General features: G+C 54.3%; 1 protein-coding gene across 2 annotated transcripts in view; it reads right to left on the bottom strand.

Annotated features, from left to right (window-relative positions):
• The window catches only part of OPCML (opioid binding protein/cell adhesion molecule like), a 342553-nt gene that overhangs the window by 134023 nt on the left and 184847 nt on the right, over positions 1 to 23683 (bottom strand). Inside the window, exon 1 of one of the 2 annotated variants that reach the window (XM_083808760.1) lies at positions 23207 to 23285. The exons of the other annotated variant lie outside the window; for it this stretch is intronic. The gene's annotated coding sequence lies outside the window, so the exon portion shown is untranslated. Of the gene's footprint in view, positions 1 to 23206; positions 23286 to 23683 lie in introns of those variants that run through there. 2 annotated transcript variants of the gene reach the window in all.

Genomic DNA, 23683 nt, shown 5'->3' with positions numbered 1-23683 from the left:
TTACCGCGCCTGCTTGTCCATTTGAGTCAATTTTTAATCATGGTGATTTGGTATTTTGGGAGGCGTGGGGTGAGGAGAAGGGCAAAATTCTCTTTCTTCCTCTCTTTTTAAAAGATATTTATTTGAGCTGGATGGTTCCCCAGGCTCCAGGCAGCGTGCCTTCCCCTGGCACCTGCCACCTTCTCTCGCCTCCCCTTTGTCTCTGCACAGCTCCAGCAGAAGGACGCCGGCGGAGATGGGGAACGTGAGAAGAGCTGTCTTTAAAATATTCCCATCGCAGCTTTCCAGACCCGCTGCCTGCCAAAAAGCTCAGCCTGCCCCGAGCCCTCGGGGCTTTACCTGAGCCCAAAGGAAGGAGCACGCATGCACGCGTCCCCGCGCGCTCCTCTCCAGCAGCAACCTGAACCCCTGCCCATCACACCCATGAGCCTGTTTGCTCCATGACACACCTCCGAACCCCCCCAAAAAGGTCGGGGCTGCCCATCGCGACCCATCCACACCCCCAACATCCCCCCCAAAACAAAAACCTCATCGCAACAACACGAACTCATCCCCTAACACACGCCCGCCACCCCAAAGGCAACTCCCCCCCAACTCACGCTCCTTCTGCCTTTTGTAATAATTAACTATTTAAAATTCTACCGGTGCTAATCGCAGCAGTCCGGGCTGTGTTCTCATTACCCGGGATCAATTCCTGTTTAATATTCACCTCCAGGGGCGGATGTGGCTGGAATGAGTTGCTGATTTCTCTCTCGCTACGCCAAAGCTAATGAGTGGCTGCTGCTATTGTAGTACAGTCATTCTCCTGTAATCAGTCAAAATAACAAGCAACAGCACCTTCCAGGGACGCGAGGTATTCTACATAAATATACATAGACAGGCAGCCACGCCAATGGACTTCACATCTCAATGAGCTATGGCCGAGGCGCAGCCTTCCCCGGCGGTGGGCGTGGGGACAAGCCCACCGCCCCGCAATTAGCTGCGGTTGTTAAGGGGCATCATTTGTAAGGGCTTGTCTGCATCTGGAGGCTCCCCAGGATTCAGATGGAGAACGGACACCTCCGCTTGCAGTCATGCACGGGCACCGAGCCTTGTGCCCCCCTAGCTTGCTTTGCTTCTATGGATACATCGGGTGGAATGAGAGGGGTGTGGGAAGTCACCCCAAATAACCCCGTGGGCAGGGTACGTGCCATGCCATAACTCACGGCCAGCCTTCCTTTCAAACCTCTCGCCATGGAAGAGCACAGAGCTCTTGCAAAAATAATAACAGTGCACAATGCCTTGGCTGCTCCCCTCAAGGCATTTGGCAACAGGTCTTGCATGCGACAGGGTTAATCTCCATCTCCCACCCGAGGGAAAAGCGGTGATAACATTTTTTCCCTCGGCTTTTGTAAGCATTAGGGGAGAGCTAAAACCCTCTCCTCCGGGGAAATCAACCCAACAAGTCGTGCTGGTGGGATCGCCATCCTGGCATGCTCCTGGGGATGGGAAATCGCTCTCAGGTCCCGCATCATGGCAATACCACGAGGCCATCTCCCTCCCCAGAGCCCTACAGGCTCCACAGCGCTGCTACAGGGCTCAGAGGCCAGCAAAGGCAAGCTGCAATCAGAAATGCAACCACCACCACCCCAAAACCGCCCCAACCACCACCCTCCCAAATCCCAGCTCCAAAACCAGGTGCGAAGGGGGCACTGGATCCAACGCAATTCGCCCTGAGGGCACCCAAAGCAGGACACAGCACCCAAAACCCCAGCAGAAGTTGCCGAACCTAAGTCCGAGGTCTTTGGGGTGAGGCGACCCGTGCCGAGCTGCCCCGCTCGGGAACCTGCGGCACCGGGGATGGGCGATGCCCTGCCTGAAGCCCGAAAGGACACGCGGGGAGAAGCGGGTGCCAGTTCTCATCAGGCCTCATGCGGACAGGTCACAGGAGGGGAGGAAAATGGGAGCTGGCAGGGAGACTTCAGCCAAAGACCAAACAGGGCTGGGTTTGCTCCCGAGCAGCAATTAGGGGCAGAAAATTCAGCAGGCTCCTTGGCAGGGGCAGTTGTCTGCTGGGTGCGTGACAACGGCAAGCGGCATGTATGGCTTTGCCAGGCAGGACCACGGGGGAAACTGAGGCACGGGAAGCAATGATGTCCTCTCCCTGTTATCTCAGGAGCGTGGAAACATTAAAAAATTGGGATTTTGCCATTAAAGTTTTAAAGCAGGATTTTTCTGTCCCCCCAGATCCATCTAACGTAAGGCACATTAACAGTACAGCTATGCCGGTGAGGACACGCGTACGCACACCAACACAAAACCTTCACACCCAGAAATAATTAGGATTTATACTTACTCCTGCCCATTAGACCACTGCCAGCTCCCTTCCTAGGGCTGTGATTGCCCCTGCACATCCCACCCCATGCGATTGCTCCCTTCCCACCAACACAACCCCGTTTTCTCTATATAGAGAGGAGCAAGAAGTCTTCCTAACAAAAAGGACACCTATGGATGGATGTCCGAGAGTCCTGGGTGTGGGTTTGGTTTGACCGATACCAAAACCCTACCAAACCATACCAATACCAAAACCAGACCAAACCTGGTACGGTTTGACCGATCAGCCTGGTTATCCCAAAGAGGGAGAGGAAACTTTGAGCCTGCAGGGGCACAGCCAGCTCCAAAGGGAGATGGAGAAGCGCCCAGCTCCACTCCGGCGATGGCACAATTAATGGAGCAAATGGAAATTGTGTACCTGGTGCTTGTCCATCACCCCCCAACAGCTCGCAAGGGAGGAGAAAACCACAGATGCCTCCAGGCAGTTTGCTCGCTGAAAATCAATAACTAGTATTAAAAAATGGATCCAGTTCCCATTGGAACAGACTGCTCAGGGCCGTGCCATAATTCTGCAGAACAGTCAATATTTACTGTAAGTGTCTCAAATAAAGATTGAGCTTCGATTTAGTAGGATCGTTACTGTGCGTTAATAATATGCCAATTGATTATTAAACATATTTACTGAGGGTATGAAAAATAGGCTAGGAGATGAAAGGGCATCTGACGCAGGAACATGATGTTAACTAGGGAACCTAATTGTGCAGAGCTGCATTAGCCAAATTATCTTTCTGTCGTTAGGAAACGTTTTATAAAGGCATTAAAATGCTACAGATAGCGAAACAATGAATGTTCAGAGGAGTTGGGCAGGAGGACAGACTGCCTCCCAACAAGGCACTGCACGCGTCTGCTTCTCCCTTTGCACCACGGTGGCACTTGGAGTCCCCAGCGCCTCGTGCCGGGTGCCCCCAGCTCTCCCTGCCCCGAATATTAGACACCAAAGACCGAAAGGAGACCCAAAACCAAGCCACGTCTGCAGGTAGCCTCAGTATCATCTGCTCCAGGCCTGCACCGTCCTCTGCCCGTGCCACAGCCCCTCTCCTGCTGCCAGGTTAATTGGGGCACACGCGGCCACCACGTCTCCCTGGGCACCGCGATGCCTTCCTGCCGTCAGAGCGCGCACGCCAGCTCGGCGGTGACATTTGGTGGCCGTCCTGAACGCGGCTTTTTGCTGCTTGAGGATTTTCACAACGTGTCCACAAATGTCACTTCAAGTAACACTTCTGGCTAAGCAGTCGATTCTCACTTTGAAAATACAGGGAAACGTCAATTTCTGCATGTTTTCCTCCTATTCTAAATCATATCCTCTTACTGAGAAAACAGCATAACTGAAGGGTTTTTTTTTTCTCCTCCTTTTTCCACAAGCTCTTGATGAAATGTAAATGATTTTCAACTTTGATCTTTATACTTCTTGGCTGTTTCTAAGTAGGTTTCTTTCCTAACGATTGGACTCGAGCTTGCTCTCGGAATAGAGCTCTCTCCTCCAAGTCCTTGCCATGCAAATTACCGAGCAGCCCAGCGCAGTAGCTCAGAACAGTCCACTCTTTTTTCTACCCGTGGAAATCATTTCCATTTGGGGTTATATATCCCACTGCTTCTACTCAATGTGCTGCTGCTCACCAGGCATTCAAATTCTGCTCATCTTATGCCGCAGGGCGATTCTGAACGCACCAAAGGCCAGGCTAGTCGGCCACGGGATGCTGATCGGATTTGTGATGGGAACAGGAGCCCCCCGAGCCCATGGAGGACTGGGATACACAGCCTCGCATCTTCCCTGGAGGTCTGGGTGGAAAGACTTCATCCAGAGCTGCCCGCCACGCGTGGCAAAGCCGCCGCCCTGGGATCCTGCAGAGCTGGGCTTTGCACGCTCTGCACTGGAGAAGACTCATTATGTCTGGGCTACTGGGCACATTTTGAATACAGCTGGTAAATATATAAATATATATATATATAAGCGTACAGAGATCTAAAGCATGACTACTTTCCCACCACCACCTCCAAAAAAGAGGGAATTAAAATTAAATTCGGACCCAGAAGACACGATGCTCTCCACGAGGGATGCTTCACGCCTCCGTGCCCGCCCGCACCGCATCCCCGCTCTGCCCAGCCTCAAAGCCCGAGCTCCCCACGTGCGGGTTTGATCCTAGTCTCCGGGCAGCCAAGGCTGGATAATTCATGCACTCCGAGGCAGCGAGAGAAGAAGAAAGGTAAAACTTGCCTTCAGGCTTCCCACCCCCCTCCTCCCGAGATGCTCCTGCCTGGTGCCGGTGCAAGGTTTTCTGCTTTCTGCTCCAAAAATCGGCTCCTCTATGCCCTTTGCTGGGGGCAGCTGGCAGGGACCCCACTGCTGGGCTGCTCAGCACCCCGAGCCCCGACATGGCTCTGCTGCCAAATCCACCTCCTCAGCCTCTTCCCACCAGTTGTCAGCCCGTCTATTTATTTAAAAGCGGGAATCCTGAAAATCCTTGGTGATCTGTAACTGCCTTTCATCAGAGGATTTCGGAGCATTTTCCAGACATGAACAGAATGAGCCTCCCTGCTCCCCGAGGAGGGCAGTAAGTAGGATTAATCCCAGTTCAGGAAACTACAGCCTGAGAAGTGAGGAGAGGGTAAAAAAAAAAAAACCAAGGCAAGAAATCACTCCGAGGCCCCAGTGCCTTCGATTTACCTTCCTCTGCTTGAACTGCCGTGTCCCGAGCCCCAGCACCGCTCAGCCCCTGGCTGAACAGAGCCCTGGACCCCAATTCCCCCACCCCAAAAGGACAATTCCTGTCTCCTCTCCGGCATTTTGATGTCCTCCCCTCCCTGCCCTCCAGGGAGGCTGGGGAGAGACCCAGCCACGCCAGGCCCCGGAGAGATGCATGAACCCGCTTGCAGGATGTGACTTTTTTTTTTGCGGTGTTTGATGGAGACGGAAAGCTCCCTCAGCAGAGACGGCTCCGCGGCAGGCACCGCCGCTGCCGGAGGGAAGGTGACGGATAGGGGAGCGGATGGCTCTCCGTTTACCTCTCCTGTCTGCCTGCCTGCTGCCGGAACGAAGATAATCTATGAGCGGCAGCGTGCATCAGCACCGCTCTCTCCCCCGGATAAATCAGAAGGGCGAAGCCGCGCTGAAGGCAGCGCTTCCCCGAGCCGCCCCCCGGCGTGCCCGCAGCACCATCCGTCTGGTGCTGAAGGTCAAAGAAGCCCCCGAGGATGGGAGAATCACCACCAAGAGGGCCGTGCTCCATCACTCGCAGGGCAGAGAAGACACGGGCAGGGTGCTGGTGTCCCACCTCGCTCCTCCAGGTGAAGCCAACCCTTTTTCCACCCGAGCCGCTGGCCGTCCCCATAGGATGGGGCATCCGAGGGACGGGGACGGCATTGCTTGCAAGGGTTGGGTAGGCTGGTCGGCTCTCTGCTCTGCGCCGTCCTCGTGGGCAGCCCTCGGGCACCTCCTTGTCTCAGGGGTCACGGGATGGGTTTTTGGGACCGCTCATCAGCGACCGGGTCCGGCCCGAGCGGTCGGAGGGCAGCCCGCGGGTACCAGGCTCTGCCCGGGCGGCGTGCCGCAGCGCCGGGCCCGGGGGCTGCGATTTATCAGCCCCGTTGACGCGGTCGGTAACCTCATCCCTCTTTGTGACACGGCCGTGATGGAAGAGGTGGCCGGCAGGCATTTCACGGGCCCTGACGTGCGCCCAACCAAGCCATCAAGCAGCCTCCCCCCGGCTCCCACCCCAAAGGCAGCCCAGCCCTCTCCTGCCCTGCGCCCTTATCCACTCCCAGCTCCTTCCCAGGAACTCGGTAATGGCCATAATCTATCTGCTGCACAACTTAATTAAAGTCAGTGCCAGAGCGGAGCTGATCGAATCATCGATGCCGCCCCGGATCCTGTGCTGTCACTGCCCCGAGCACCCGGCTCCTTCCCCGCCTGGCGCTCAGGGCTTCGTTTGATTTGCGGTTTTCCTCGACCAAAGCTACGTCTTCCTTATTTGCTCTCCTCCACGGCGTTTGGCAAGCCCCGAGCTGCAGCACAGAGCTGAGCTCTGCCCAGCAGGCAGAGGAGTGCGTGCCCGAAGCCTGCCCCGTCCCCTTCCAGGGACATCATTGCTTCCTTCCAGCTGGTAACAATAAAACAGGAGGAAGAAGCAAAAGGGAGGCTAGGGGTTACAACACAGGGTGTAATAACAACACGGGGTGTAATAACAACACGGGGTGTGAGCCTCACACTCAGGCAAGAGTAAGGAGACTGGTGCAGTTTCCCAACGGGTCGGTGTTGCCCAGCTGCCATCCCTGAGCCCCTTTTCCCCCAGGGCCACGCGCTGGGAGCCCCCTGCCCACCCTGGGGAGCGGGGTGCTGGCTCCAGCTGCGAGCACACGGTAAGGAGAGGCAGGCTGGCCCGAGGCAACGCAGGCTGGGCGAGGCGGCATTTGTCTCTGCCAGTCGCAAGCCATAATTGGTCCCCGCTTTACGGAGGAAAAAGAAATAACCTACATCCAAAACCACCTCTCCAATCAATAAGCATTTGTCCTTTGCATCTGTGGCACGGTGGCTGTGGGCTCCCTGGGGCTGCTGCCAGCCGATTTTTCTTCTCCTTTCTCCTGCCCATCACTTAAGCTAGGTGCTGAGATTCACCTCTGGACCCCCTCTGTCCCCCAGGCCGATCAATAACTAACCCTCTGCTAATGACCTTTCCTTCCCTCTGGAGGAGCAGATCCGTCAGAGAGCTGGGACAAGCCAGGAGCTTGCTCATCCCTTCTTGGACAGTGACTAATTGCTGCCATTAGATGCAGAATTACAGACAAAGAATGAAGGCAGGGAGATGACTGACCCCATGTTTAATGCAACTGATGTCCGAGTGTCCACCGCTGCCGCAGCGCCGGGGGAATGACAATGCAGCACCGAGGCCAAAGTCCTCCCGGGGCCGGTGTCCGGCCAGCCCGGCCTCCTGGCTGCAAGGCTGGGGAGAACGGAGCTGGCCACGAAGGTTTCCCCTCCTAAAACACCTCTCCCGCTCGGACTGGAGGGCTAGGAGGAGTTTAAAACCTCTTGCAGGGCAATGTTGCGCCTTTCTCTCCTCTCTGGGTTGCTTTTGAAGGTCTCCAGCCCAATTCGGAGCCTGCCCAACACTCCCCTACAGCTCGGGGGGTTTCCAAGACAGCCCCAAGCCCTACACTTGCAAGCCCTGGAATCAACCCGGCCCAAACGCATCCCCAGCCCTCCTCTTGCACTGGCGATGCAGCCGGGCTGGACCCACTGCCACGGGTGGCTTGGTGGTACACAACGTCCCCAGGGGGCTGCTAGAGCTTGTGCCACACCAGGGCCAAATGGGAAGATGCTTTTTGACTTGTAAATGGAGAACGCTGCCTCAGAAAGCCACTGGAAGAGAATAAACAGGCAATTCCCACCAGTGTGGAAAGCAGAGGGAGCTTTTTGTTGTTGCTATCGTCATCACTGTTGTTTTCCTCCCTGCAAACCCCAGGCCAGACTCTCTCTTTTTGTAAAGCATCTCTCTGATATGGAAAATTTCAGCAGCTTTCTGTGCGCAGCTGAAGCAACATATTCCCATCTCAGCTTTGCCTGCCTGTCTTTATGCATCTGATTGAGCCCGACGCTCTGCACTTCTGCCAGTTGTAGCTCGCTTTGGATTCAGAGTCAAGTTCCCGTGCGCAGGTCTTTTATGGCACATTTCTAAGCCTCGAAGTGTCAGGCACAGAGCGCAACAGGCATTGCAATTACCCTGCTTTGGATCAAACCCAGCCCCAAAATCGACAGGCACCTCTCCACCAGCTCCTCTCATGGGATTACCGAGGAATCGGTGCAAACTGTGGAGCTGAGCAGCAGGACCCTGTCCAGTTAAAGATCCCACGGGGCTCATCAGGAACCTGTCTAATTAAAAATCCCACGGGGCTCATCAGACAGAGCCCCTTTGGGACTGTGACCCAGGGTGTGACCCCGCTATCTCCTGCCACACAGCAGCACGAGGCGGGCCGGGTCGGCGACAGAGCCAGAAGAGAAACCACCTTTGGGATTTGCCTTGCTGCCACGACCGGATGGATGTCATGTCTTTGTTAGGATAAGAAATGAGTGGTCATTGGAGTCAAAGCAATTAAGAAGAACGATTACCATAACACATCCTTCTTGCCTGTCTGCTCCCTTGCTTCGCTTCCCGTCTCGGCACCTTCCCGGGGAAAGTTTGTGCGGGGCTTCGCACGCCCATCCCTTAACCCAAAGGGCTCAGGGCTCTGCCCCATGGCACCAGGAGGGGCCGGGTGGATGGGCACCAGCAGCACCCGCCTCCTGCCCTCCTCCGGCTAGCACAGCCGAGACGATTCGCAGAATTAAAAAGTACTTTGTGCTGAATTTTTTCTCCAGGTGCCATAAATATTCACCAGCGCATCGGCTCCTCCGCTGCCATCCCCGCCACCGAGCGCGGCGGCACTCCTGCCTAGGGCACTGTTCTAATAAGGCAGAAGCAGGGGAGTGAAGGGCCATATTTTTGGCTTTTTTTTTTCTTTTCCTAAGCCATTTCAAGTGTCCCTTGTGGGAGAGGAATGCAGGAGACGTCTTCTAACCACACACACCCGTATCTATCTCAGGAGCGCTATCAGCGGCTGCAGACAGAGACAGGAGGCACAATTGCCCAGACAAAGAGAGATTAGACAGACAGACAGACCAAGAGCAGGAGAAAAATGTGGATTTAAAGCATTATTCATCTAGAAAGACTTCCAAGTGCCTTGCAAATAGAGGAAAACTTTGCAGAATCATGCTCTAAAGTGCACCCACTCCACGCTCATGTTTATCAGCTCGCCCAGCGGAATACTAAACCAGACTAAAAAGCCAAGCTAAAATTATCTCAGGTAGAGGGAAGCAAAGCGCCAGCCCTCCTGCAGTCATTTGCATTGCACCTGGAGCTACAACGGCCCCCAAGGGCAGGACCCATCCCCTGAGACCTCCACGCCACCTGCCCCAGGAGCAGGATGAGCACCCCGTGTCCTCCCCGGTGCAGCACCCCTGACACAGAGAGAACAAGCCCCAGAGCACTCCTGGGGCCAAAGAATGAACCCAAGCTCACGGGGCCTCCTTTCCCCTGACCAGAGCTGTGGTCACAAACCACTAATTGAATCTCAAAGGCAAATACAGCTTTATTGGGGTACCACATTGGTGCAAATCACAGGAGAGCGTGGCGCAGGTGGGTGGAAAAGCGCCCACCAGGAGCGCTGGGCTCTACTGACCCGTGCAGGAGCTGATCCATGCCCTACGTCCCCAGGACCCGAGCGATTTCTGGTGATGACCGACCTGAGGATATATAGATATATATATAAGCCAGTGAAGGATGCTGGAGTGGAACAGTTGCTCTCTATCCCAAGAAGCCCGAGCTGCCTCCCTCCCGCTAACCTATTTCTATTCACTGCCGGATCACACACGGTGAGGTTTGTTCTCTGCTTGATTGGCACACACTTAATTAATGTTAATGGAGCACTGGCATCACGATCAAGGAGAGACTTTGAACCCCAAAGTATACTAAATCTAAAGAATTACAGCAGAATTCATGGCCTAATTACAGAGCATTGTTGAAATACCACTTAAATATAGTGATTATTAAAAGCATATTATTGATTGAGGTTTAACTGCTATGTAAATAAATCTAGTCGAAGCAAACTGAGCTACAAATTCATTACCTAGCCGTAAATCCTCGATAAATATTTTTCCATGAATCGGTTGTTGTTTATTATACAATAAATGTCTTATTAAGTCAAAATTAATTGCATATTTGGGGAAACTTCACCGAAGGCTCCCTCCCCTCTGCCGCCGCGCGGGCGCTGTGCCAGGCGTCCTTTAATATCCACTTCCCGGCTACCTGCGCCTCCCGAGACCGGCGGGGAGCAGGTGCTACGGTTGCCTCCTGCCAAAGCAAATCCAGCGAGCAGTTGGCAATTAGCAAAGCTCGTCGGCTGTTCCCCCCTCCCCGGCTCCCCCGGGGGTCCCCGTCCCGTGCCAAGAGCACGTAGGAAGCGCCCGGTCCTCGCGGCGCGGAGCCCACTGGGTCTTTGGGGGCGAGGAGACATCCCCCAGCAGAGGTGGTCAAATAAAGTAAACACTTTAAGCCAGAAAGGATGAAATTTTAATGAATTTCCCTATTTCTTCCGCAACTACAGGCGTTCGGGCTCCATAGCTGGGTGATTTTCATAGGTCCCAGCAGCTAAAGAAGGAAAGAATCTGAATTCCTCCTTGGGCATGAACTATCATGATGAATAATAAATAAAATAAAAAGCAGCAATATTTTGCATCTACCAAGAGCTTTTCATCTGTGGAGCTCAAAATGATTTACAACAAAAAGTAAGTGTTAGAGGTGTTAGGAAAGCAGAATTTCCTTCCTCTGGGAAATCTCAGTAGTTCAACATTTGTTTTCATCTTGCGATAGGGTGAGAAGTTGAAAGGTTTTTCTGGAATCATCAGTTCCACAACGCTGAAATACAGAAACAGGGACTTTTTCCTTTGTTTCATCAAACCGGTGTGTTGTACCAAACCACATTTGCAATGTTTTGATGTGCCAGTTTCAAACAAAATGTCTGAGGTTGGATTTTCCCCAGGAAAAGGGGAGAAAAGAAAAAAAACAAAAAGTGGGGCACGAGAGATGCTCCTGTTTCCAGTCCCCTCCTCCTACCATCACAAATGTAAATCCAAGTGAAAACCCAGATTGCTTTCGGAAAGGACTTTGCTAAACAACGCTCGCCCAGCTGCAGCATCCCTGGCGTCTAGCTGCCGGAGGAGGAAGCCCAAGGCTCGCAGAGGCAGGAGCAAGCTCCCGCAGAGCGCGAGCACATTAAATATAATTGTTCCCGTCCTCTTCTGGCCTGTCCATCACGGAAGGCCGAGAGGAGGCAATTACTGCCTGCGCTGTGTTTTGTCCCCAGCAACAAAGGCAGCTGGAAAACTTAGCTCAGTTTGCACAACAAAACCGGGACGGGAAAGGCTGAATCCATCTACTGGAGGAAAACGGATGCTCTCATTAGAAAAGCTTAATTATTAACATCAGCCTCCAGATCTTTTCCCTGACATTCGTTGCGTTTCTGACATCACTGCTCTTTGCAAACCTCCGGCATGGCAGCAACATCTCAGAGGACCGATGTCCCCACCGGTGCCACCACGGCCATCCCTGGGGTGCCCAGAAGCATCGCTCCATTGCGCCCAGAGAGCCCAAGTGCCCTCTTTTCCTTCCATGCCCGCTCCTCCCCACACCCTTTGGGCTCTGCTCTACGAAATGCAGCTTTCAGCTGCCTGTTGCATGGATTTCCTCTCCCAGGAATCGATATCCCCTCGTTACCAGCGCGCCATGCCTTGAACTAACGTCGCGTTCCCATTTCTGCATCCTACGGACAGGAACGTTTGCGAAGGCTGGGTGCCGCGCAGAAGGAAACGAGGTGGTGACAGGACAGGATCGTATATATTTTCCTTGACGTACCATTTATTGGAAACACATCAGTAGCCTTTCCCGGGCTCCTGATGGAGAATTGATCGCTGGGTCATAAAACTAAATCGTGGTGCTCATAATAAGAGTAAACAAGGGAGCCAGGGAGGGAGAGCGCGGCGGGACCGCAGGGACGTGCATGCGGGGTGACGAGCTGCACGAGCAGCTCTCTCGATACCTGCTCATGGTCCTCTGGGATTTAGGAGTCGATGGGATAAACTGGGTCCATGCGGAGCTTCCCCGAGATCCCATAAATCCCTAAATAACAAAGCAGGCCTTTTTGACACTGACAAAATGGAAATGACCAAGGTGCCCACCCAGGCTGGTGCAAAAGAGTTTCTCGTCCAAGCGAGGTGCTCGCGGCCGGGTGTACCCGTCACTGAGCACCCTTCCCATGACAGCGATGCCGAGCACACCCAGGGCTGAAAAACCTGAAAACTGATGGAAAAAGAGCTTTTTGCCTCAACTTCTCTCGCTGCCCGACAGGCTGTGCACATATTGCCCTATCCTCCGCAAGACGCGTGGCCCAATTACACGGCAATCAATTTTGGGAGCACTGAGGAGATAATGGAGTGATAAGAAACAGCCACTGTGGATTTGTCAATAGCAAATCATGTCAAACCAACTTAATTTCCTTTTTTGACGGTGTAATTGGTCTCGCGGATCCGGGGGGGAGGGCAGCAGATGCGATATACCTTGGCTTCATTAAAGCATCTCGCACCGTCCTACAAGTGAACTTAGGGAAGACGACACGGGCTGCACCACGGGTGGAAATCCCACCGGAGGAAGAGCTGCCGAGCACGTGCTCTTCCCCAGGGAGGGCATTTCACATGGGTTCCCCTGTCTGCCCCGGGCTGGGGTCCGTTCAGTTTGCATTTCAGCGGGGATGGGGACAATAAAGCAGAAAACACATCGGATCCTGCACAGATGAGCCTAGACTGGGAGGAGCTGCACGCCCTCCAGAAGCGAGGATTAGAAATCAAAATACTCACGATGAATTAGACAAACAGCCGAAAAATCAGCAAGATGAAATTCAATATAGACGGCTGCAAAGTAATACACTTAGGATGAAGAAATCAAACGGCGGATAGACAGCGGAACCGCGAAGCAGGGTGTGCAAACAGACAGTCAATCACAGGGCAAACACAGGCCGACCACCGCGGGGCTGCAAGGAAGCTGGGGATGGGTCTGGAGAAGTAACTCGGGCATGGGAGGTGCGGCAGAGCCCAATTGCGGATGCCAAATCCCAAGGAAGTCGCAAACACCCTGGGGAAGGATCACCCAGGATCTCTGGCTGAAGGACGTTGGGCTGGGTGGTGCAGGAAAGGGAAAATTCACGGGGCAGGGAGGAGGGAGGGATGCCGTAAGAAACTCGTGCCTGCTCCTGAGCAGTTACACCAGGAGGAAGTGGAGTGTTCTTCCAGGAGGTTTTTAGAATAAAGATCTACCGGAGATATTCTTGACCCTACGCTACCAAGACGGTGGCTGATCTCTTCATCACCTGAAAAAAACGAGGAGTGTTCTCTCCACTGCCTCGCAGCAGATCTGAAATCACAAAAAAAGCTGTTCTCTCTTTAACAAGGTCCCTATAAATCCACCGCTGCAGCTGGCTGGGAAGCACCCGCGTGTTTAAAAGCTGCTTTTATTGCTAAATGCCATCAAAGCGACGTTACAAGATAACAACAGGTGGAGGAGGAACCAAGGGTTAGGCAAAGTTTGGGCTGATATTTTCAAAGTCAGCGATGAGACAGATGTCCTGTTCTTATTAAAATTAATGGCAACTGAGCATCCCCATCTCCCAGGTGACTTTGAAAATCTCCTCCTAGCTTCCCATTTTCTGCCCAGCGCCCACATCACCGCCTCCCTCCCTCCCACCTTGGGGCTGCGGAGGGAAACAGGGCTACAAAAAAACCAAAGCATTTGCAGCAGAATAAATTACTCTTTTTTTATTATTATTATTGTTATCAAACTTATCTCCCTCTCTCCTGTTCTGTCATTTACATGCACAGAACTAATTGCACATTAGGAAACAGAGGATGAGGAGGGGACAGGTAGGACAGTGCCCGTCCTAGGGGACACGTCCCTGCCCGGCCCCGTGGGCTCCCCGCACGGCAGCCGCCGGCAGAACTAATAACTCTGCTCGGGGCACTCATCCTCTGCCTGCAAAGCAAATCACACTTGCCGGCCCTGACAGCCCCAGCCCTGGGGAATCACATCAACTGCAAGCCCGGGAAATGTGCACAGATTACAGCCAATATTATTCAAGACCAGCTTAGGTCCCCACCATCCAGAGCGGCTAATATAGCAGGAAAAAATGCACTAGGCAGGAGTGATTTCTGACGCTGCTCTTTATAACCGGGAGAAAAGAGCACCGAGAAGAAGAAGAGTGAACAGAATGATACACTTCTGCTGCGCTGCATGCCCAGGAGGCTTTAAAATATTCCTCACCTTGGCTGAGCTGGACACTGAGAGTTTCCCAGCCCAGCCGCGCTGCAGAGGATGCTCAGGGCTCTGCACGCAGCTGCGGCATCGCGCACAGCCAGGCCATGCAGGCTGCCATGGGTACCTGCATGGTCTGGGGGAAATATTTCCTCCAGGCAGGCCTAACAGGATGCTCTGCCCTACCAAAGATACCTGCCACCTGTCCGTTAAAAGTCACACTGTGCACCCGCTGCTAGTAAAGGCGCGTGAGTGCACCCCACAGGGCTGCAGACCTCTGCTTCTGTTGCGTCTCCAGTAGAAGAGGCCGGCGCCATCGGTCTGGAAACACCGCCCGCCCCTGTCCTCATCGTGTTAGAGGCAGGAGAGGTCTGGCAGAGCTTTCTCCTCTCCAAATCCCCCGTCGCGTGGTGCAGCATTAAGCCACCCGACAGCCCGTCGGTGACCTGCTGTGGTCCAGGCTCAGCAAAGAGGCGTGAAGCTCCCGGCAGAGCAGAGAGCAGGAGCGAGCCTCTCCCGTCCATTTATCACGGCTACGTGGACTGCTGCTGCTTCGGTTTCAAAGGCAGCAGGGCAGAGCAGAGGCACCGAAACCCAGCTCTCCACTTAACCAAACACCTCTTCCATCTGCAATTCCTCCGCATCCTCTCATCCCCTACCATCCATCCCACCCTGGGGTCAAGATGTCTCGAGCTGATGCCAGCCCGTGGCATTTACGAGACAAACAAGCTGCTGAAAGCCAGCTCTTCCTTCCCACTCCCTTCCCAGAAGGCTGAGATTGCAGCGAGAGGGAGGGAGCGAATTATCCTTCGGGGCGGCAGCGCCCAGGTGCAGCGAGGCGGAGGAGAGGGGAGGAGGTTGGGAGCGAGCCCACGCGGCTCACACACAAGAAACATCCTTGCGGGACTAAATTGCATTCGGGATAATAAACTATCATCTTGAAACGAGTGCTCCAATTGAGTTTTGATGTAAACACTAATATTTTCTCCACTCCGCTATTCTCTTCCAGGGAGATCTCATGTATATTTCACTATGTGTCCTACCTACTATTGCTCTCATACATCAAAGGGTTCGAGGACAAGGAGCCTGATTTTGAAAACATTATTCTTTTAAAGATTTATTCACTCGTCTTGACCACCTCCTCCGCCGAAAGGGAGAAGCTCTCCATAAATTATTTTAACGCCCTATGTAAAACACGCGCAGGCACGCCGCCCCCAGATTGCCTCCTGGTAAACTTGGCGAGGGGAGAGACCTGCCGGCCCCGTCCCTCCCGGCTCCTCTCTTCCCGGACATTTCCACGTCCTCATAGGCATGGACTACACATTTTGCCAACCCGCTGCCCCTCTGGTTCAGCATCATGACCCCAAACAGCGAGAAACCGAGGCGCGGACCTCCCAAGTGCCCTGCCCAAGGCCATGTGGGCACAGAGGGGCGGAGGAGGCACCTCCGGGCCGCCGCTTGCTCTCCCTTTCTCCTGCACTTCTGCCCAGGAAAAACCAGTCCTGGGGCTCAGCCTGACCCAGCCTGGGCTGCAGCACCTCCGAAATCCACTTCGAGCTCTGCACAGCGTGCACCAGAGCTGATGTGCCCGCCCCGCAACGCGTAGGCTCTGAGCAGCCCGGACTGACACAGCTCGGGGAGATGAAGGATTCAGAGCCGCGTTTTGGAGCCGCGGACAGTGACTGGCACAGGGTCACGGAGGACACCTGCAAGAAACATTAAAAAACTCTCACAAGTCCGAATTATACACGGCTCTTTAAGGAACAGCGCATGCAAGATTTACATAGCGGTCCCTCTGCCCCCTTCTGTGGCAGATGCTGGGAGGCACTCAAAGGAAGCTACGTTTATTTAAAATTAAATAAAAGCAGCTAATTTTGGCATGCAAGAGCTAATGCACCTGGGGGACTCCTTGCTTCAGGGCACAGCCAACAGAAGAAGGGTAACAAAGTTAAGGAAGCAATTAAGAAACCGATGTCGATGCTCCAAGGGAGGCTGGCTCTTTGGTGAAGCCACGGGGCATAGAGGTGAGATTTCACCCCCCTGTGCCACCGTGGGAAGTTGGAGAATTGCTGCCTCCGAGTCCTCCTGGGCCTGTAGGACATTAAACTGTCCTCTGGCTGCACCCTGCTGCCTGGGGCATCGCTGTGCCCGTCCAGCCTCAGCTTCTGGCCTGGAATAGGGGCAGAAGGCACGCGGTGGCCTCTCCACTGATGCTGCAAAGCAAGAGCAAGGGGAGCAGGACACCCCCAGAGCCCACAGCAAACAAGGAGCAAAAAAACAAAGCCCGAGCATCCAAGCAGGCAGCTCTGGCTCTGTCCTGCATCCCCGGGGTCACGGTTATCGCTGCCAGCCTTGCCCACCGTGCCAGCAAAACCCCACGGGATGGGGAGCGCAGCAGCAGGCTGGTGGCGGTGCGATGCGTGCTGGTGGCGAGGAGCGGTGAGCCGGCGGTGTGGTGGAGTTTTGTCAGCACCGTGTGGAAGAGCTGCGGCACTGCACGCTGCAAACAGGCCAGACGTGGCCCAAAAGCATCCCCAAATAATTGCAAAACCTTCCGTGAGCTGGCTCAGAGCTAACACCGGGCACCGGGCAATGGCCCCGCGCTTCTGCGCTCCCGGTGCCAGGTCTGGTGGAGGGCAGGAGAGAAGGGCTGGGGGGAGCCGAGCAGCCCCCATGTCCTTCCAGGAGCCTCCCCACCCTCAGCCTGGCTGGTTTCTCACAGCTCCAAAGCCAGAATTCAATTGGAAGCAAAGTCAAAGTGTTCAAAGGCTTCAAAAATCTCCGCACTTGGCTCAACCAGGCACGGGGATGCCCCTGTTCCTGACCCCGCTCGTGCACCAGCTCGCCCCAGAGCAGCCTCCCTGCTCCCCCGTGCTATTTCCCATGGGTGCACACTGACCCCACGCTTCAGCAAGCCCAAGGGAGGAAATGTGTCACCTACGAGGGCCACACGAGCTCCGCGGGAGCACTGGCACCAACACGGACACACCACTGCCTCTGCACGCTCCCTCCCGAAGTATCGCCCCGAGAGCCAGCAGTGGGGAATCTCCCCCCAAAAGGCAATTCGTCCCTGCTGAAGTAAAGGTTTTGGAGAGCCACGAATATCCCCAAGCTCTGGAGCTGTCTCTTCTGCAGCAAAGTAATAAGACGAATTTACTGGGTGAGAGCAGGAGCCTGCCAGCACCCCTGGCACGTTCCTCCTGCAAACTACACCAGCAGATGGGGCAAAACCTTTGGGATGTGGGCACCTGCGAGCTCAGACACAGCCTGACGTGTGCTCCCTTCCTCCTGATATTGCAAACCAGCACATACAAATCCGAGCTCTGCTCTCCGAGGCAGGGGGACAGGCTCTGGCAGGGTGACAGGCAGGGGGAACGGGCACAAAAGCAACACTGAGGGTCCCCAGGGGAAGGAGCAGTAGAAGAAAACAGCTGAGATTTAACTGTTGGCACCTCAAAATCTCCACAGGCAGCATCTTTGTGTCCTGACAGCATCCTATCAGCCTCTCCTAAATACTGGGCTTGATTTCCTGCAGGATTCAGGGCTTACTCCTAAGGAAGGGTGAGGCAAAGGGCTCTCGGCTGATTAACCCAAAATTTCATCCCTAAATTGCCGTTGCACAAACGGAGCAGAAATTAAGCGTGAAACAAGCATTTCCAACACATGTTTGTCTGGGACCACTGAAATCCACTTTTTTCTTGCTGCTACCTGCAGAGGAGCTGCTGCAAGGGCACCGCTGCAGGACCGGGGTGCTCCGGGTGCTGCTGGGCAGGAGCAGGCACCGGGGAGCTTTCCTCTGCGTGCAACCACCCCAAAAGATATTTCCAGATTTCCCTTCTGCAATCACTTACCGCAGGCCAGCATCTTACTCCTGTTATTCCTTTTTCCCCCCCCCCCCCCCCCCAAAAGCTCTAAAGCCAGGAAGAAACACCAAATATGAATTGATTATTTTTTAATTTTTTTTGTCTCTTTTTGCAATGTTCCCCAAATGAAAGCAAAACACCCTCGGGCACCAGCGAGTGGCATCGCTCCGTCCACCTTAAACGGAGCAAATCCGAGGGTGGCAGCTGTCTAGACCGAGCGCTCTCTGTGGGACACAGGGATGGGGTTGCTTTTCCTTCTCATATGGCCCTAAAACAGGGCTTTCGGAGCACGGGCTCGTAGTTCCAGACAGAAACCTGCGCTTACATTTTGGATGCACGGGACGCTGAGTAGCAGAAGGGTATTTCTGGCTCAGAAGCGGCCCAACGGTAGCTGAGACGTCAAGCACAGCTGACTTGCATGATTTTCCATTGATTAAGATGACAAAGTTGGGCCAAAATCTTACAAAAACAGATTACAGAGGGCTGATGCCATCTAATCTAAGCCTCAGTTCACTAGCTTTAGGCCTAAATCCTAGCTGAGTCTGGAAATGATCCGTGCTTCCTTGGTTATCTCTACCAACTCAGGGAATAAGCAGTCATGTAAAACCACACGCTGAAAGATGGCGAGGAAGTGAATTAATGAATAAAAAGACACCAGATGCTCTCCCCACCTCGGAAGCGCTCCCTGCTCCTCGGAATAAAAGGCACCAGGCAGGAGATGCGGGGTCTGGATGTCCTGCAGGGCACAAGCGCATCCTTTGGGGGTTTCCCAGCCCCCCAGCCACCAGCGCCCCCCTGCCAAAAACTCCCCCAAACAAGCCACAAAGTTCCCCTTTCCAAAATCAGTGCAAGAGCCAGGGCACAGAAAGGCAGGAGGGGTGGAGAGTGGCCGAACACCCTCCGAGGTTGGTGCTGGCCAGGTAAAACCACCCCGTGTGTGCCCCCGAGCCCCGGCAGCGGGGCAGGACCAGGGGGATGTTTGGCTGAGGGTCTCACCCCGTATCAACGATAACTACATCTGCAATAAATATGCAAAGTTGTAACTGATTTGCATTGACATTTGGACTTGGGGGGGAGCTGAAGGGAGAAAGAAATAAAGTCCATTATAGCGCGGAGTAATTTAGGATATTACCACCAGCATCTGAATTACAAATCTACCTCTCATTACTGGTATGTTAACCGGGGAAGGCAGCTTCTCGACAACATGCAAGGCAGAGTTTATTAGCATGAATTTGCATAATAATTAGCTCTGCAGCAAGCAAAGGCTGTTGTGCCTTTCAGAAAGCCAACTTTCAATGTCAATATCCAGCCCCAATTTGGCTCCTGCCTGGGGCCCTCCGGCAGCGAGTTGCTGCGGGGCGTTGGGCAGAGCCTGCGAGTTTCCCAACGCCATCGCGGGTGTCGGGGACCCACGGACGCCCTGCCTGGTCCCCAGGGCAGCTCCGGGGCTGGGAAGCACAGGAGAGCTCCTGGGAAGGGCTTTTGGCAAGCAAACTTCGCCACCTGGATAGTTCCTGCATTGCACAGATAGTTTCTTTCCCTGGTGCATCAGTGGAGTTGGCTCCAAAGAGCCCCGGAAGTCCCAGCTCAGAGCAGTCCCGAGCCATTCGGCGCCTCTCTCCATCCCACCCCAAACGCTACCTCCCTCCAGCTCCCCCTCCCACACCCCTGCTGCCAATTAAGCCTTTAGGCAACGCGATTCCCAAAATGGGATCGAAAGAAGACGCAAGAAAAAGATATTTGCTGTCTAGCAATGCCACGATGAAGGAAAAAAGTGGTGATAAAGGGAATTATCTTCATTCTCCATCTACCCAATCTGGCCCCCAGAAATATGGAACCGGTTCACGCTGATGCTTCCCAGACTGGCATTTTCCAGGTAGCGTTGTGCCAATAACAGACTCTTCGCTAGCCAGAATGCCAAAATAAAGGGGAAAACATGAGGCTATTTTAGTCTTTTCGCTGAAACCACAAGTTTCATCTTCTGGGGCTTTATCTGTAAAGATCGTCTATTTGCAGGTGCGTTTCAAACACGATTATCACAGTTCAGGCACAAGAGACAAAAACACATTCGCAGGTTGGGGAGAGGCTGGGTTTTGTCTCTCCAAATGTTTTCTTTGATATTTTTTCACAGTTTTTCAGGAAAAAAAAAAATATATATATATATGTATTGCTTGAATAAAACTCGCTGTCTTAAATCCCCCATGCTGCAGGCAGCTTCCCGAAGGCTTCCGCCCCGCCACCCTTTCCTTTTCCGAGAACCCTCGGCCAGGGGAGATGCCAAGGAGGATCCGCGCACCAGGAGGTGGCGCAGGGCACGGCCCAGCTGTCTGCCAGGCAGCCGCACGCAGCAGCGCAGCGGCTCGGCAGCACCCAGCACGCAACACGGGGTGCCCGTGCGTCCCGTGTCGCGGCGAGAGCTGCTTGTGACGAATGGGGGCTCTCAGCGTGATGTGTTAGCTGCCACCCGCGTGGGTTCCCCAGCCCCCTGCTCCTCTGCGCGCCTTGCGCAGGGGCGTGCTGGGTGCTCGGTTAACCGCTCGGCACGGCTCCGGCACCCAGGGGTGCTGAGCTCCCGGAGATGGAGCACGAAATCTAACAAAAACCCTTCAGAACTGACCCCCACAGTGCCCAGAGCTGCCTTACGAAGGAGGCAGCTGTTCCAGACAACGTGCCTCAGTTTCCCCTAAGAGGGGGTTGTTCCCAGGGAGGGACCGAGCCCATCTTTTGGGGACGGCAGCACCCCATCGCCAGCCTGAGCTCAGCTGTTGCCAGCAGAGGAAATACTGTTTGCGTCTCAGACCTGCCACCTCCAGGCCTCCAGGTGCAAGCCCTGCTCTTCGCAGCCCCTCAGCACGAGGTGTGCACGAAGCTGCCTTTCCCTTTCCCTTTTCATCTCGCAGCACCAGATGTACTGCTCAAAGTAGCTGATCAAAAGCAGCTTCTTTGGACTTTCTTCTGCCCCTAGCCCTGGTTTCATCAGGAACCCTTTTAACCCACCAGCTCCAGGCGTCCTGGCCTCCGGGGCAGCAGCCTTACAGAGTAGAAAACCTCCCCCTGCCCCCAGCTGTTGGAGCCTTAGGCAGTGCGGCAACTCCTTGTTCCTCAGTGTGATAAAGTCTGGGTCCTACGTACCCCTGAAACCCATTTCCCAATCGGAACAGGCCTCCTAATTCGATTATTTGCAGTTATTGTTTCAGGCAGGTGTAAATATGTATATATAAACATATATAAATACATCAGGCTGGTATAAAAGGATTCAGCAAAAGGACCTCAGCACCTCTGCACACCCTGAGCCCGACGCAACCCCACCTCCCCAGGACAGCAGCAGCACTTTCAAACCCTTCAGCACCCCCGTGGGCAGCAGAAGGCTGCGGGCATCCCTGCCCTTGACACCCAGGATGGAAAAAAAAAAAAGGAGGAAAGCGAGGTCCAGGTGCTGCGAGGGCAGAGCGGGGCAGGCGGAAAGGGGCTGGTGATGGGGGCCGAGACCCCCGGGTTCCCCAGGAGGAGCAGGCAGGGTCACGGATGGTTGTAAGGGACCTCCGGAGGTCCTGCACAATAAAAAAGATTTTCGTGATGCTCGGACAGAAGCCCTTGCGTCCCCAGCTTGTGCCCAGTGCCTCTTGTCCTGGCGCTGGGCACCACCGAAAACACCAAGGCTCCGCTGTCCCTTTGGGTATTTACAGACCTCAACAAGCTCCCCATGGTGGGCTCTCTCCTCCTGGGGGGCACAGACCTGCACCCAGCACGCCGGTGCTGAGCATGAGGCAGGATCACACCCCCCCCCCCCCGACCTGCTGCCAAAACACTGCCTGATGCAGCCAAGAATATCATTAAACCTTTTTTCACAGCGAGGACGCGTGGCCGGCTCCTGCTCCACTCGGTGCCCCCCGGGACACCCCCAGGACCTTCCCTGCAGAGCTTTTTCCCCCTTTTTTTTTCTCCCCCCGGGCGCTGCTGTGCGCATTTTGTGCTCGGCTGTGCCAGCCGCGGAGCGACGCGAGATGGTGCTGCGTCCCCAGGCTCAGCCAGGGATGCTCGCAGCCCCCCCGTGCCCCCGCGCGGCGCAAAGCAAAGGGGGGGCGCAAGAAACGGGGAGGGGGGGGCACAGCCGGCGTGCAGCTCCTGGTTTTCAGCTCATTTTCGGTCTGCTCGTGGAGAGAGAGATGGGTGAACAGCCCCGTTCAAAGCGCTCTCCATCTCAAGCAAGGGATTTGTGGCTGGAAAAGGAAACGCTTAGGTTCAGAGGGGAAAAAAAAAATCTGCTTGGAAGTGGAAAGTGGAGTGGAAAGACAGCGAAAACCAGCTAAACAAGTGGATTTAAAGAAAATTCGAAAAACCTTTTCCTAATGCATTGATGAAACCCTATTAAAACAAAATTTCCCATGCACCCCGATGACCGAGGAGGTCAAGGCAAGTCCCCAGACCCGTTATTTCCCCCAGGCTCAGATCCCAGCCCTCCAACAGCAACCCCAATTTCTGCGCACCACCGAGCTGTTCTGGAAAAGGCGACAATCACGGAGCAGAGGGACCCAGCAGAGCTTGTCAGCAACCTGGCGCCCGTGTGTGCCACCCCACGATAAGGAACCCAGGCACGGACACGGGGGAGAAGGGGGAATAAGCACTTAGAAGAAGCTGATTCTGCAATGAATTTAAGGAGAGTTATCAGCTGCTGCTGGGTGAATCAGCTTGGCTCAGATAAGACCCAGAACAAATATTTATTCCAAATTTACACTGACCTAAACCTGAGTGCTGGAGGGCTGAATAATTTCCATGAACTCTGTATTTTTGTCAAGTCATTTCCTGGGTTTCTTGCACGGGTTGACAAAGATTTAGGTGGGAAGGATAAATCCTGGCTGCTTACCCACCCTTGTCAAAAGGATGGGAGGGAAGCACAGATAGAAGCACAGATAGATGGCAACAAAACGAGCTCTGTAGCGTTTCGGGCTGTGCTGCTTCACGATGGCAAAACTAAGACCAAGGTTTCTCCAGGTAATTTTGACCACCGCCACGTTCAAAGGGTTCACCCAGCAGTACCTGAGAAGGGTCCCGGTTTTCAGAAAGCTTTTAATAACTACTCACCTGCAGGCTGCCCAGCCAAATATGCACCAAAAATCACCACCCACTGGCAGAAGTCTCGGCTCAATTCCTCGATACCAGGTTGTCTGCAAGATTTGGCTGAGTTTGGGATTATATAGGCTAATTTGGAGGTGCTTAAAGGCATTTCCTGGGCTTCTTCTGACTTGCCTGTCCTGCCTAAAGTGAGAATTGGGCTTTGGGCCTGCAGGTGTGGCTACATGAGGTCCCCAGCTGTACCTGTCGCCTGCTCAGCCCCAGGAGCTGCAGCTGGGTGTCTCACCAGGGCTGGAGGCTACATCGGAAGGGAAGCACCTTCCCCGTCCCCCCTCCAACCATCGCTCCCCAGGATGGGTGCAGGTCGGGCTCTGCTGGGCTTACAGAGACACAGGCATTGCCGCAGTCCTTACCAGCACAGACACCGATGGGCGAGCTGCACCTGGGGCAGGGCGCAGAAACATGCAGCTCCCGTTTCCTAGCGAT

This window comes from Anser anser, assembly GCF_964211835.1.
Source record: "Anser anser genome assembly, chromosome: 22".
Classification (NCBI taxonomy): domain Eukaryota; kingdom Metazoa; phylum Chordata; class Aves; order Anseriformes; family Anatidae; genus Anser; species Anser anser.
The sequence above is the reverse complement of the archived record's forward strand: the minus strand, read 5'-3'. Positions and strand labels throughout refer to the sequence as shown.